The sequence below is a fragment of the Gouania willdenowi genome, chromosome 22 (assembly GCF_900634775.1).
Source record: "Gouania willdenowi chromosome 22, fGouWil2.1, whole genome shotgun sequence".
NCBI classification, from domain to species: Eukaryota; Metazoa; Chordata; class Actinopteri; order Blenniiformes; family Gobiesocidae; genus Gouania; species Gouania willdenowi.
In genome coordinates, this window is record NC_041065.1 from 30,022,128 (window position 1) to 30,034,513 (window position 12,386).

Genomic DNA, 12,386 nt, shown 5'->3' on the forward strand with positions numbered 1-12,386 from the left:
TGGGACCGGCTTCTAGCTATAAAAATCAAACATCGCCTTTTCAAAACAAAAGCATCTCTTCTTGTCTTCCATTAGTTTTTTTTTTTTTTTTTTTCACGTTTTGAAAATAGAGCTCTTGTTTTGAAGTTAGCATCATCAAAATTCTCCGAAAATTTCTAAAATGTCAACACAAAATGTGTTTCTGTGAGTTGTATGGATCAAATGAGCACATGTTGATCTTCTACTTGGTGACTTTCTAACTAAGGTATTTATGTTTATTTTGTCGTTGTAGTAGGGCTGGGCAAAAAAATCTATTTAATCGATTAATCAAATTTGTAGATAAAAACGATTTTTATTTTTGAAAATTTTAGTAAAAAAAAAATATATATATTTTTTTTTATTCACACTATGCTGAGATGCTAAGGGAAGAGGTTATTATTTTTTTAATTGTAATGTTATATGTTATAAAACATCTGATTTCTTAATCAGGAAATTGAAGCTTCTGTGAAGTTACTGTTGTACTTTTACTTAAAGTTGGTTAAAGCTTGAAATGTCAGAGCCTCATTTACTTTTTATTTAGGGATTCTTTTATGCTGTTTAACTCTTGAGGACAATCACAGCAAGAAAGTTGCACTTTTGCCAATATAACTGATGTCTGCAGTCAAAAAATAAAAAAAAAGAAATGGAAAATTGAATTGAAACTCAAATTTTTCTTTAAAAAAATCAAAGATTTTTTTTAGGCAAAATTGCCGAGCCCAACATTGTAGGTTCAAAATGCATCTTGGGAAAATTGGAAGTCTACTTCAGTGGCAACACTTATCATCCTAACCATACTTCCAGTATATAGTAGATTATATACTCACTGAGTTTGTAGTGCATAGCACGGACTATGTTATTTTAAACACAGCGATCACACATGTGTGACAGTGTGTGATCAGTCAGGAAAATAACAAACATGGCTACTGCTATAATTAGCTGGCCTATATATTGCCACCTTTTAAAGGCACTGGGATAGATTGGAGAGGACTGCTAATTGAAATGAGTAAACAAGCTTGTGTTTCCAGCAATAATGGACAAACAGGAGCAGGCACTTGAATATTCGCTGTTGTTCAGCAAAGCAAAATAGTCTTTAGCTCCAGTAAGTGTGAAACTCCTGATTGATGATTCCTTGGCTTTCAGTAGCCGAGGACACAAGGGCTCAGAGCAGTTAGAGCCAAGATAGTGACAATAAACAGATGGCTCACACTCAGCCACAATAATGATGTCTTCTACTTCATCTGCATGCAGCAGGAAAAGTGCTACTTGAGTGGGACATATTTGTTTGGCCATGCATGAAATTAGGTTGATTATCAAGATTTTAAAAAAGTAATAGAAAAATACTTGAAGCTAGTTTTACCCAAGATTGACCATTATTTAGTTTTGTATAAAACAGGATTACACAGCAATTAACTTTGATTATATATTCAATATAGTCTGCACAAGATTAGATATTAGAGTAGTTTTAAAAGTTAGTTTGGATACAGTAAAACTTTAATATCAAAGAGAACAACACAAAAAGTTATTCCTATCATCTCACACAACACAAGCTGTACAAAATATAAATAGTGCAATAAAAACTGGTCATGGAAAGATCTGAATTAAAAAAAAAAAACAACAAAAATAGGTTTTTCAGATGTTTTGATAATGAAATATTTCGCAAAAGCTCAGTGGAAAAAACGTTTTACACATCACAGGACGTGACATACCTGCTCACATGACCACTTCTCTCCAAGAAAACATATTATGCTAAATAAAATATTACAGCCACATTAGACGTGAAACAACACAGGAATGCAGAGTGTTATCAGGAGGTTTTCAGTGTCCATCCGTCTGCAGTGAAGTCTGAGATTTCACTAGATTAAATAGGAAATGTGGTAAAAACTGTAACGTAATCACAACAACAAACAGACATAAACAATAAAGGGCGTGAAACCAGATCGCAAAGACAAGGAGAAGACAGGAAGCGACTATATTATCCATAGATTACTGTATTACTGTATAGATAAAACCATTTTACTTGTATGTCTTCTAAAAATTGTGCTCATAAATCATCTGATAGGGATTTACTCAGAAGGGTGGAAAGTAGATTTTGCTGCTCGAAAGGTTGTTTTTTAGTCCAAAAATAACAAGTTGTTGACAAATGATCATGTGACTTAAACATCGGAAAAGTTTTACGCATTGATTTGTGGGATTTGGAGTCCCGTAGAAGAATGGAAAGATGTCGCCAAAGTGGAAAAGGTTCTTTCTAAAGTGTTTTGTTGCCAAACAAGGAAAATAAAATGGTTTGATTTAATTTTATTTTCCATGATATTGCGTCACTTTGATTTCGGCTGTATTATGTTTTTTTGGTGGAAGATACTGTATAATGTCAGAGTTTTTCAATATTAAAAGATTAAAAGTGTTTATTGTTATCTGCACAGTAAAGAAACTGGAGTAAAGACTTCTCAAGGCAAAGAAATAGAAACCAGAAGAAGTCTTTGATTTATGGATCAAAGCGGATTAAAGCTGATATTCGGAGTTTCTGAGAAACGTCTCAACGTCCCGCCCTAAACAGCTCCACTTCCTCCCACTGCCTCTGCCAATCTAACAGAAGCCCCGCCTCTTCTTTTCTGTACATGCATCGTGGAACATAACAAGGTCGCATTGATATAGTTCTATAGGTCAGGTAGGAGTCAAAATCATATTTACCTGTTTGCTGTTCACGTGCAGCCTTGTTTCAGTGCACAGTTCCACATTCACTTTGATTGACAGTCTCAAAAACAGGAAGTCAAAGCCTATTGGCTGGGTGCACTCGGCGATCGTTTCCATTTGTATAGGGGTCTATAGGACGAAGGGGGGACTTATATACATGAATGTATATGAATGACCACCAGCAGTAGACCATAGGAGTCATACATAAACATAGATTTCTCAGAAACTCTACATATCAGCTTTAAGAGCGAACAGGATCTTCTTCCTTCTTCGTTTGTTCTTTTATAACATTCAACAATGGACCACCCACAATGCTGTACGTTCTAAGTCATCGCTGATACTTCCTGTGTTTGATCCGCTCCGAGAGCAGTTGCGTTCGCGGCCCCTAAATCACTCTAGGCCTCGATTGGAAATAAGACAGAAACAGTCGCTCTAGAAATCGTCTGTTTCATCCACCCTAGACTTTGTTTGCGTGTTCAAATCAAACCAACCAAAGGAGATCAACGCTAAACAGTCATAGAGTGTCAGACCTGTTTCTGTTACTGTGAAATAACCTGGAACTAAACATAACAACCCTGGATCAACCTGTCACTGTGAAATGTTCATGGACATAATATTTTCATTTAAATGTTCACCTGCACTACTGCACTATTATCTTATTATTATTATTATTGTATTTTTTATTTTATTTCATTATTATTATTATTATTATTATTATTATTACTATTATTAATATCTTGTTATTTTTATTTAGTTTGCACATATTAGTCTAACTACTCTTATATTTATGTTTATACTTCTTTTTTTATTTATTTTTCTTTATTCTAGTTGATTGTTATTATTTAATGTTACACTATCTGAGAGAGCACAGGTCACCAAAACAAATTCCTCGTGTGTATTCATACACTCTTGGTCAATAAAGTTGATTCTGATTCTGATTCTGAAGGAGATGGACTATTCTAACGCTATAGGATCCATCAGTGTGAATGCACCCTAATCTGGTGCATCAACCAAAGCTCAAACCCCCAAAGTTCCACCTCCAACCAATCACTGAACATAGGAAAGAAGTGAATGCCATATTATTAGAGAATAACCCATAAATCCTCCTGTACATAACAAGGATCTCTGTTAATGCTTCGACTAAAATTCAAACTGAAACAGAAATCAGGCAGATTTTACAGCACTGATAGAAAATAAAAAACTTAATTTGACTCATAATTCATGATCATTACATCCCACATTCAATTAATGAGCCTGTTTATATTCACACTAATTGTTTTCTGATTTGATTTATGAAGTTTCAAGCAACATTAGATAAATGACATCATTTAAAGATGAGAAATACCATCTTGGTATGTCCACTAAACTATAATACTTGTTTTTATTATACCAAGGTTTTTTTTTAATCTGATTTATTTTATTGTTTTAAATCTACACATATGAAAACATAACAATGGCTTTTGTTGCCAGATTCCACAATGATAGAAACCTCAGTAGACTTACAAGATGTACACAAACTTCATTTCTCTGGATTCATTCACGTTAATCTGACTGAGGGTTAAGGTTTACACAAAAACTTTTTAAGATAACTTAATTTTCTTTTAATTATCGAAATACAGTAAATCAGATGTGGGAAACTGGTGGCAACCCTCAGTTACCCTTAGTAATTTAAGCCCAACAATATATACAAAATAACTGTCAACAAAAAGTACGCAAAGAAACAACAAAAACACAAAACAAAGACATAAACAAAATGACTCCAAAGCCATCAAAATTACACTAAATGATAGAAAAATACACAAAACAACATAAAATGACTCCAGAAAAATGCACAAACAATCCAAAAAATTCAAAAACGACATAAGAAACACAAATCTTTACTAAAAAAACATAAAATGACAACAAAAATCCCCAAAATGATGGAAAAATACACAAAATGACTAAAAACTCATAAAACAACAACAACAGTTGTGGTTGACTCCCCAAAAATTTGAAAATGATAAAAGAAAACACAAAATGACAGCAAGAACACACAAAAGAATAACAAAAACACACATTTTACTCAAAAAAACACATGAAATGACAACAAAAATCCCCAAAATGACGGAAAAATACAAAAAATGACTAAAAACTCACAAAAACCTAACAATCAAAGACAAAATTCTTTTTTTCTTTCCTGTATTAATGCTCAGATCCCTCATTATTCTAAACGCTGACATAAATGTTTATAATGTGGCCCTCAGATGAGACAATCACTCTTTTTTTGTGGCCCCCACTGTGATAAAAGTTGCCCTTTATGTCTTTATAACATCTTTGACATCCTTGACCGACATTCGCTCAAGTTTATTGACTTCATGTTTAATTAACTTACTATTCTACAACATTCAAATTCACTATCTGTAACTTAGCAATGGTAAATGTGATTCTTTTTTTTATGATAATTCATGAAACAGAAGTTGTTAGCCATTCATCCTACAGAGGTGTGTTCCATAAAGGCGGGTTAACAAACTCTGGGTCTATCCATAAACTCTGGGTCAACATACCCCGCGATGGGAAACTCTGGGTATCGGATTCCATTAAAGCTGGTATGAAGTGGATCAATCAACCCTGAGTATGTAAACCTTGGGTTACTTACGTGCACGAGCGCGATAAAAAGCCATCATCAATGGATCAAAGAATACTCAAACTGCCATGACAACCAAACGGAAGATAGTGATTTATTCACCCTGATCGGTGAAATAAGCCGTTGTTTGAGGAATATGAGCCTGTTGTAAAGGTGCGTTCAGTCTTCAGTGACTATAGTGGCTTAAATCACCCATAATTAGTCACACTTTTTGGTCGCTTCATCACTTTATTGCTTCAGTGACGTGACGAGTGGTGAATAATATGAATGAAGAAATCTACATTTACAATGTTATAAAGAAAATTACCGTTATTAAAAAAAAAAAAAAAAAAGCAACACAACATGTGAGCACGTCTGTGGTGTGTGATGTTACTAATGTGTTTCAGAGAAAAGTGTTAAGGTTTATTAAAGTGTTAAGAAACGGTGTTCAGGTGGGCGGAGCCAGGTAGAAACCCAGGATTTCTTTGATCAAACCTGCCAGTGACCAGGTTTAGTTCACGGACAATGTTGCCATGGTAACATACTCAGAGAAGAACATACCTCGCTTTTTGGAATGGGATACTCAGAGTTTCCCTCATTTGAGCCTGAACATACTCAGAGTTTGAACATAACCCGCTTTATGGAATACCCCTCAGGTAAAATAGATCATAAATCACATTAAAATATTGTGTCACAAAGCGTAAGTTATGGTATGAACTTATAGCGTAAAGCCACCGGCTCAGAATAAATGTGACTGTAGATCTAAGCTGTATTTACCAAGCTGTGCATAAGGCCTGTGATAGGTCAGTTAAACATCATAATCTGCCTGTGAGGGCATGAGATTCTATACGTACATCATAAACCTTGTAACGTTACGTGTTTTCTGGTTTGAATTAACCTTTTCTTAAACCCCCTGGGCCCTGACTTCAGCTAAAGAAAGAGACGGAGGAAAGAACAGAGCCTTTTATTTCAGTTGCATGCTGTATTTTCACAATGTTATTAGTTTAGAAGCAACACATGATTTGAAAACAAATTATTTATAGAGGTCATCACAGCTAGTTCAGATGAAATAAATACAAAAAAAAATCTGTATATTTACACCGTAAGCCTTTAGAATAAAAATCGATCTGATCATTAATACAGCAACGAACAAAAGGAATTTTGCATTGTTTTTATGTTGCTTTGTGTAATTTTGGAGTCATCGTGTGTGTTTTTGTAGTGTTATGTAATCATTATTTCTAATTGTGTGTGTTTGTTATTGTTGTTTTGTGTGTTTTTTTTTAGTTATTTTGTGTATTTTTGTTCTCATTTCATGTAATTTTGTGGTTGTTTTGTATTTTATCATATTTTTGTGTAATTTTTTGTAGACACCTTGTGTGTTTTTGGCGTTATTTTGATTACGGTATTTTAGTTGTCCTTTGTGCATTTTTGTATATTTTATGGCTTTTTTTGTCATCTTGTGTGTTTTGTTGTGATTTTGTTATTTTAGTTCTCTTTTGTGTATTTTTGTTGTACTTTTGTACATTTTCTGGGGTTTTTTGGAGTAATCTTGGTTTAGTATTTTCCTGTAATTTTTGTGGATTTTTTTCATTGTGTCGTGTGTCTTTGCTGCTGTTTGGTATATTTTTGTCATTTTGTCTAATTTTGCATACTGCTATCCTTGTCCTTGTCTTTTTGTCTTTCTTTAACTCTATATTTATTGTTTGCACCGACAAATTTCTTGTATAATGTAAAATATTGTTGCCACTTTGTGCATTTCTGCAGCGATTTTATGTTTTTGCGTGTGTTTTGGAAGTAAATTTGTGTATTTTTGTTTTTTTTCCACATATTGTTTATAACACATTGTACATGTTTCTGTGTTCTTGTTGTTTTTGTGTGTTTTTGGAGTAATTTTATGTGTTTTTGCTATTGTTTTGTATATTTTTCTGTCATTTTGTGTCATTTTGCATAATGTTATCCTTGTTCTTGTCTTCTGGTTATCCATATTCAACTTATATATTTAATGTTTGCACTGACAATGTTTGTATAATGTACATATTGTTGCCATTTTGTGCATTTTGGCAGCAATTTTGTGTATTTTGGTTGTCATTTTGTGCATTTCAGCGACGTATTTACATTTGTAGGTCCTAAATTTGAATGTGCCTGCGGTTTACGTTCAGTAATAACCAAGAATCTGAGAATTACAAACCTTTATGTGACACTTTTTTGTATCTAGGGGATTTGTTGTATAAATACACACAGGCATATAACTTGTACTTGTGATAAAGTTACTTTTACAGCCCCCATGCCTGTGAATTCTGTGCGACAGTTTCAGACAGCAGCTCCTCATAACTTACAGTGGTTTATACATCAGGTAGTATATCCTGAAGAGGCGTTGTACGGATGTAACTCTGTAACTGTGTCACGTTTCGATCCACTCAGAGTGGAAGATGAATTATTCAATCCTGTAAATCAACTGTAAAAAATCCAAAAACAGATTATTTTTTTTAATTTAACTCAAAGTGTATCCAAAAAGCTGCTATAAATTGAAATAAATTAGTGGTTGCAGATGCTCAGAGACGTCAGGCTTTGTAGTACAAAGATAGTGTGATTAATGAGCAGGAGAGGGGAAGCTACAACCTTCATGTGAATGATTGATGAGTACAGATACGGAGAAGTACAGCTGTATTCAAAGAGAGCTGATTTCAGTTTATTCCTCGTGTTCAGGATTATAGAGCACTTTATGTGGAGCGCTGAAACCTAGCAACCACGAACAAATTTATGATGCGTTTAAATCATTTCAGATCCTCCAAGGAGTTTTTAGAAAAAATAAATAAAGAGGAAGCAGCCTGGTACGAAGGTCCACACTGGCAACACGCCTGGTTACACCTTCACCACAAACATCTTTAGGAGTTGAAAAACTAGCTTTGAATTTGTGAAAACACTACAGCACCACATTGGAAAGGTAGAATATGAACAAAGATGAATATGATGGAGGGGACAGATGAATCCAGATTTCCCAGCCTGTGCTTGGCTCTGGATGCATTATGGTAATCAGTGCCTTCCCACTCACACACAGCCCATGGATAACAAGGTTTATTATATATACATAGTCAGGGCGGGGTCAAAGAGCCGCTCATCCCTGACGTTTACTAATTGGCATGAGCTAATTAATTCAAGGAATGCAATATTTTGCACGAGTTTGCACCCCGTATAATTGGAGTGTTTGTAAAATGATTGAGTTTAAAGATCTTTCATATTAGTCTGACCTCACTGGTGAACTGACATGGAAGGGTTGTCTAAGAATGTGTCTCATCTGCTCCATAAAGACCCTAAAGTACAGTCACAAAGCAGCAGTTCTCAAAGTGCGGTGCAAGGACCCCCAGGGGTCCTCGAGTCGTAGCTTGGGGGTCGGTGAATTATTATTATTTGATTAATTTTGTCGTTTTTTTTTAATAATTTGTTAAGGTTTCATTTATTCAGACTACTGTTCCTCAGGAAATGCACTTTGGTCTTCTGACATGTTTTGACTGTCAACTGCCAGTCTTCGTCAGAGGCGTCTGCCGATTCCTTTGATGTTTCCTTTGAAGTTTCCTTGACTTTTGCGTAGTAGTTCCAGCAAGATTCTTTTTTTCTTCTTATGACAAAAATAATCTTGCTGGAATTACAACACGGAATCAAAGTGGATTTCTTAAGGAACATTTGTCTGAATAAATAAATTATTATTATTTGCTCCATAGTGTATAGTCATCTTAAAGATGTAAGTCCTTGTTTTACATCAGAAATAAAATGGGTTAAAACTGGAAAAGGTGGTTAAATGGGATTTTAAAGTTGCAAAGTAGAGTGGCTAAAAACAGACATAAACGTGGTAAAAAGTGTTCAAAGTGTCAATATAGGCTTAAAAATGTCAGGAATGAGGTTGGGAGGGTTGGGGTAATGTAATTTAAAAAGCAGGAACAATTAGTTTAAACTGGAAAATAATGGGCATGACAAATAGTGAATGTAGTTAAATTGGCAAAAATAAACATGAAATATGATGAAAATATGTTAAAAGTGACAATAATAAGTCAACATATTCAACATCAGATGGGAAGTAGCGAAAGTGTCTAAAAATGGGGAAAAAAGTGCAGAAAACAGTTTTAAAATTTGATGAAGTGGTAGAAACGAGAATAATGTAACAAAAATGCTTTAAAAGGAGCAAAAAAATGGCAAGAAAAAGTGATGGAAATAGGTTAAAATATTAGAAGTTTGGTTTAGTTGCAGAAAAAGGATAAAAATAAACAAAAATGGGCTCAAACTGTTCAAAAATAAAAAATAATCTTAGCTTCTTGAAGGCATCTGGTGATTTTGTGAAGTTGAGAACCCCTGAAGTAGAATATAGAAGCTAAGAATATGATGAAGTAAAATCAAAGAAGACGATCACATCCAAAGGCTTTTTTTTTTACCATTCAATCACTCTCTGGCTGTGCCACCATCATCCAGTACAGTTTGGTGTCAGCTATGGTTAATAGTGACTGTAACCCTGTGTTATATTTCTTATTACAACAGACGCACATGCAGAGAAATCCAGTGAGCTTTGAAAAGAGAAGTATCACACACACACACACACACACACGCACACACACACACACACGCACACACACACACACACACACACACACACACACACACACACACACACACACACACACACACACACACACACACACACACACTCAAATGGGAACAAGTGACAGGGCCGTGTTGACGAATCGCCGCCAGAGTCTCCCATTCTATCGGAGGCGGATTGAAGGTAGAAGACAATCACCTGCTATCTGACATGTGAGCGCCACACATAGAGTAAGAGAAACACCATTGATTCCCTTCACATGTGAGTCGTGACAACCCAAACATCCTCACAATGCATCTGTTTCTGTGTGTTTCTACGTAGGGATGACAATGGGAGGTTTGCTGGTGATTGATGTTGTGTCAAAGGCTACAAAGTGTACAAAAGCCAGGCACGACAGCTAGTTACGTGATAGAAATCCAAACAGGCAAACATATGGCAGGTGAGAACATCACTTACACATGCAGAGTAGCAGGTAGATTAAATGTAATTGCAGCACTCAGCAAGTGAGCGTCCTTCAGGTGTTAAAATGCAGTGAATACATTTTATTGCATGAAATAAGAGGGACAGGTGTGTTGGTAGGTTTGTATATTTTACTGTTGCACATTTTGGTGCAAAATGCTTCATAGTTTAGGGGAATATGTACTGGACAAATGTGAAGAAGCAATACTTTCTGAACTGAAATCTAAATAAATTACACAACTTCTTTATCTTATTATTGCATGTCAAGGTAAAAGGCACCGTTTAAATTCTAAATTAATTGTCTTTGAAAAAATAGTGAAAAACCATTTGGATGCATAATTGCACAATCATTGAATTTTCAGGACATCTGACGCACTTCGGTATTAAAAAATTACGGATTAGGAACTACAACCGGGCCCACGGAACGTCTCTGCGCTGAATAGCACGTACCACTTTCCCAAGAATTCAGTCAAATGACTGGGTTCCATCGAGTAAAACAAATCAAATTGTGCGACGTAAAATCAAAATCTACGTTGAATTGCCTTTGAATCGATATATAACACAACTATATTCCGATAAATGAAGAAATTAGCAGAAAAGGGGGTGGGCCTTCGGGCTCCTTGGGCAAGGCAAGGCATAATTGTAATCTACGTTGAATTACCTTTGAAACGATATATCACATGACTATTATACCATAAATTTGGAAATTACTGGAAATGGGGGTTGGGCCAGTATTCATACCAAACTGCATTCCGATCTAACAAGAACTAACGGAGGAGTAACCATTTAAAAAATGGGGCCCCTGCGGGCCCCCTTGCGCCCCCGTGACACGTACAGGGTTATGGGCCCCATTTATATATTGGTGTGTGCAAATAATCCAGTACCACCAACCGTCATTGCCGTTTCTTTTGGGGCCCTAAGTGAGTGGCGTTTTGATTCCGGTAGCCTGGCCTAAAAATAGTTTTATATCCCAAGAAAGAGTAGCCTTCATACTATAAATTCAAACATATTTTGCCATAAATTAGTAAAACAATTTTTCAATCGATTGACAGCGCTCGTATTGATATTTTTTTGGGTAACTTTTGTTTCAGAACCTCTTAAGCCCCAGCCATTTTTCTCTGAAAATGACATACCCATAACAAATAACGTTTTTCTAAGCTTCTACATGACTTACACGGTTCAGATTGAAGTAGGATGCTTAGTGGTTACAGATGATGTGAACATTTGGAAATATATGATACTGAGTGACGATAAATCATGTTTTAAACACAGAAATCTGTATTCCGCCCCAAAAAAAAAACCTAGAGATTTACATCAAATATAAAGCCAATTCTCAATAGGGAAGGCTATAAAAGCCGATTTAATTGAACTAATGTATGGACATCAACTGCAGCAAGTTTGGTGATAATAATAACACGTTTTTGTACAAAAAAGTTCAGGTGGAAGCCCAATTTGCCACAACTGTGCCAAAGTTTTCTGCAAGTTTGAAAACAAGTTTATAATGTAATATGTCAGTCAAATGTTTGACCACTAGGTTTTGAAAGTTGGCTTGAAATAAACATATTCATTTTTATTCAGGTTTCTGCTGTGCCATGCGTAATGCTATTTTTCCTTTCACTCTATGAAGCCTTTACCCATTTGTTTAATTCAGCAATGCTTTGACCAATCAGAATGCTTGACACATCATTGTAAAGCCCACCTGTAGAAATGGGTGATATCAAACATTATGGGACCGGGCTTTCTGATTGACGTTGTTGGAAAATTTCACGTATTGAATTGTGGGATATGGAGTGTTTAAAGTGGAGTTCAAAACAAAATTTCGAACAGCAATTTCAACCTTTTGCATCTTTTTTCGAACAAATATTTTGTGATTTATTCATCTATGAGGCCTTGTCTTTACCTGGTGAAAAATGTTCGTCTCCAGCAGCTTTTTACGATGGTTACCATGGTGACCCATTGGACATGGAGCTTTGTTGAACGATGACTTTGAGGAAAAAAAAACCTCAACATTTCTTCAGCAACAGCAGC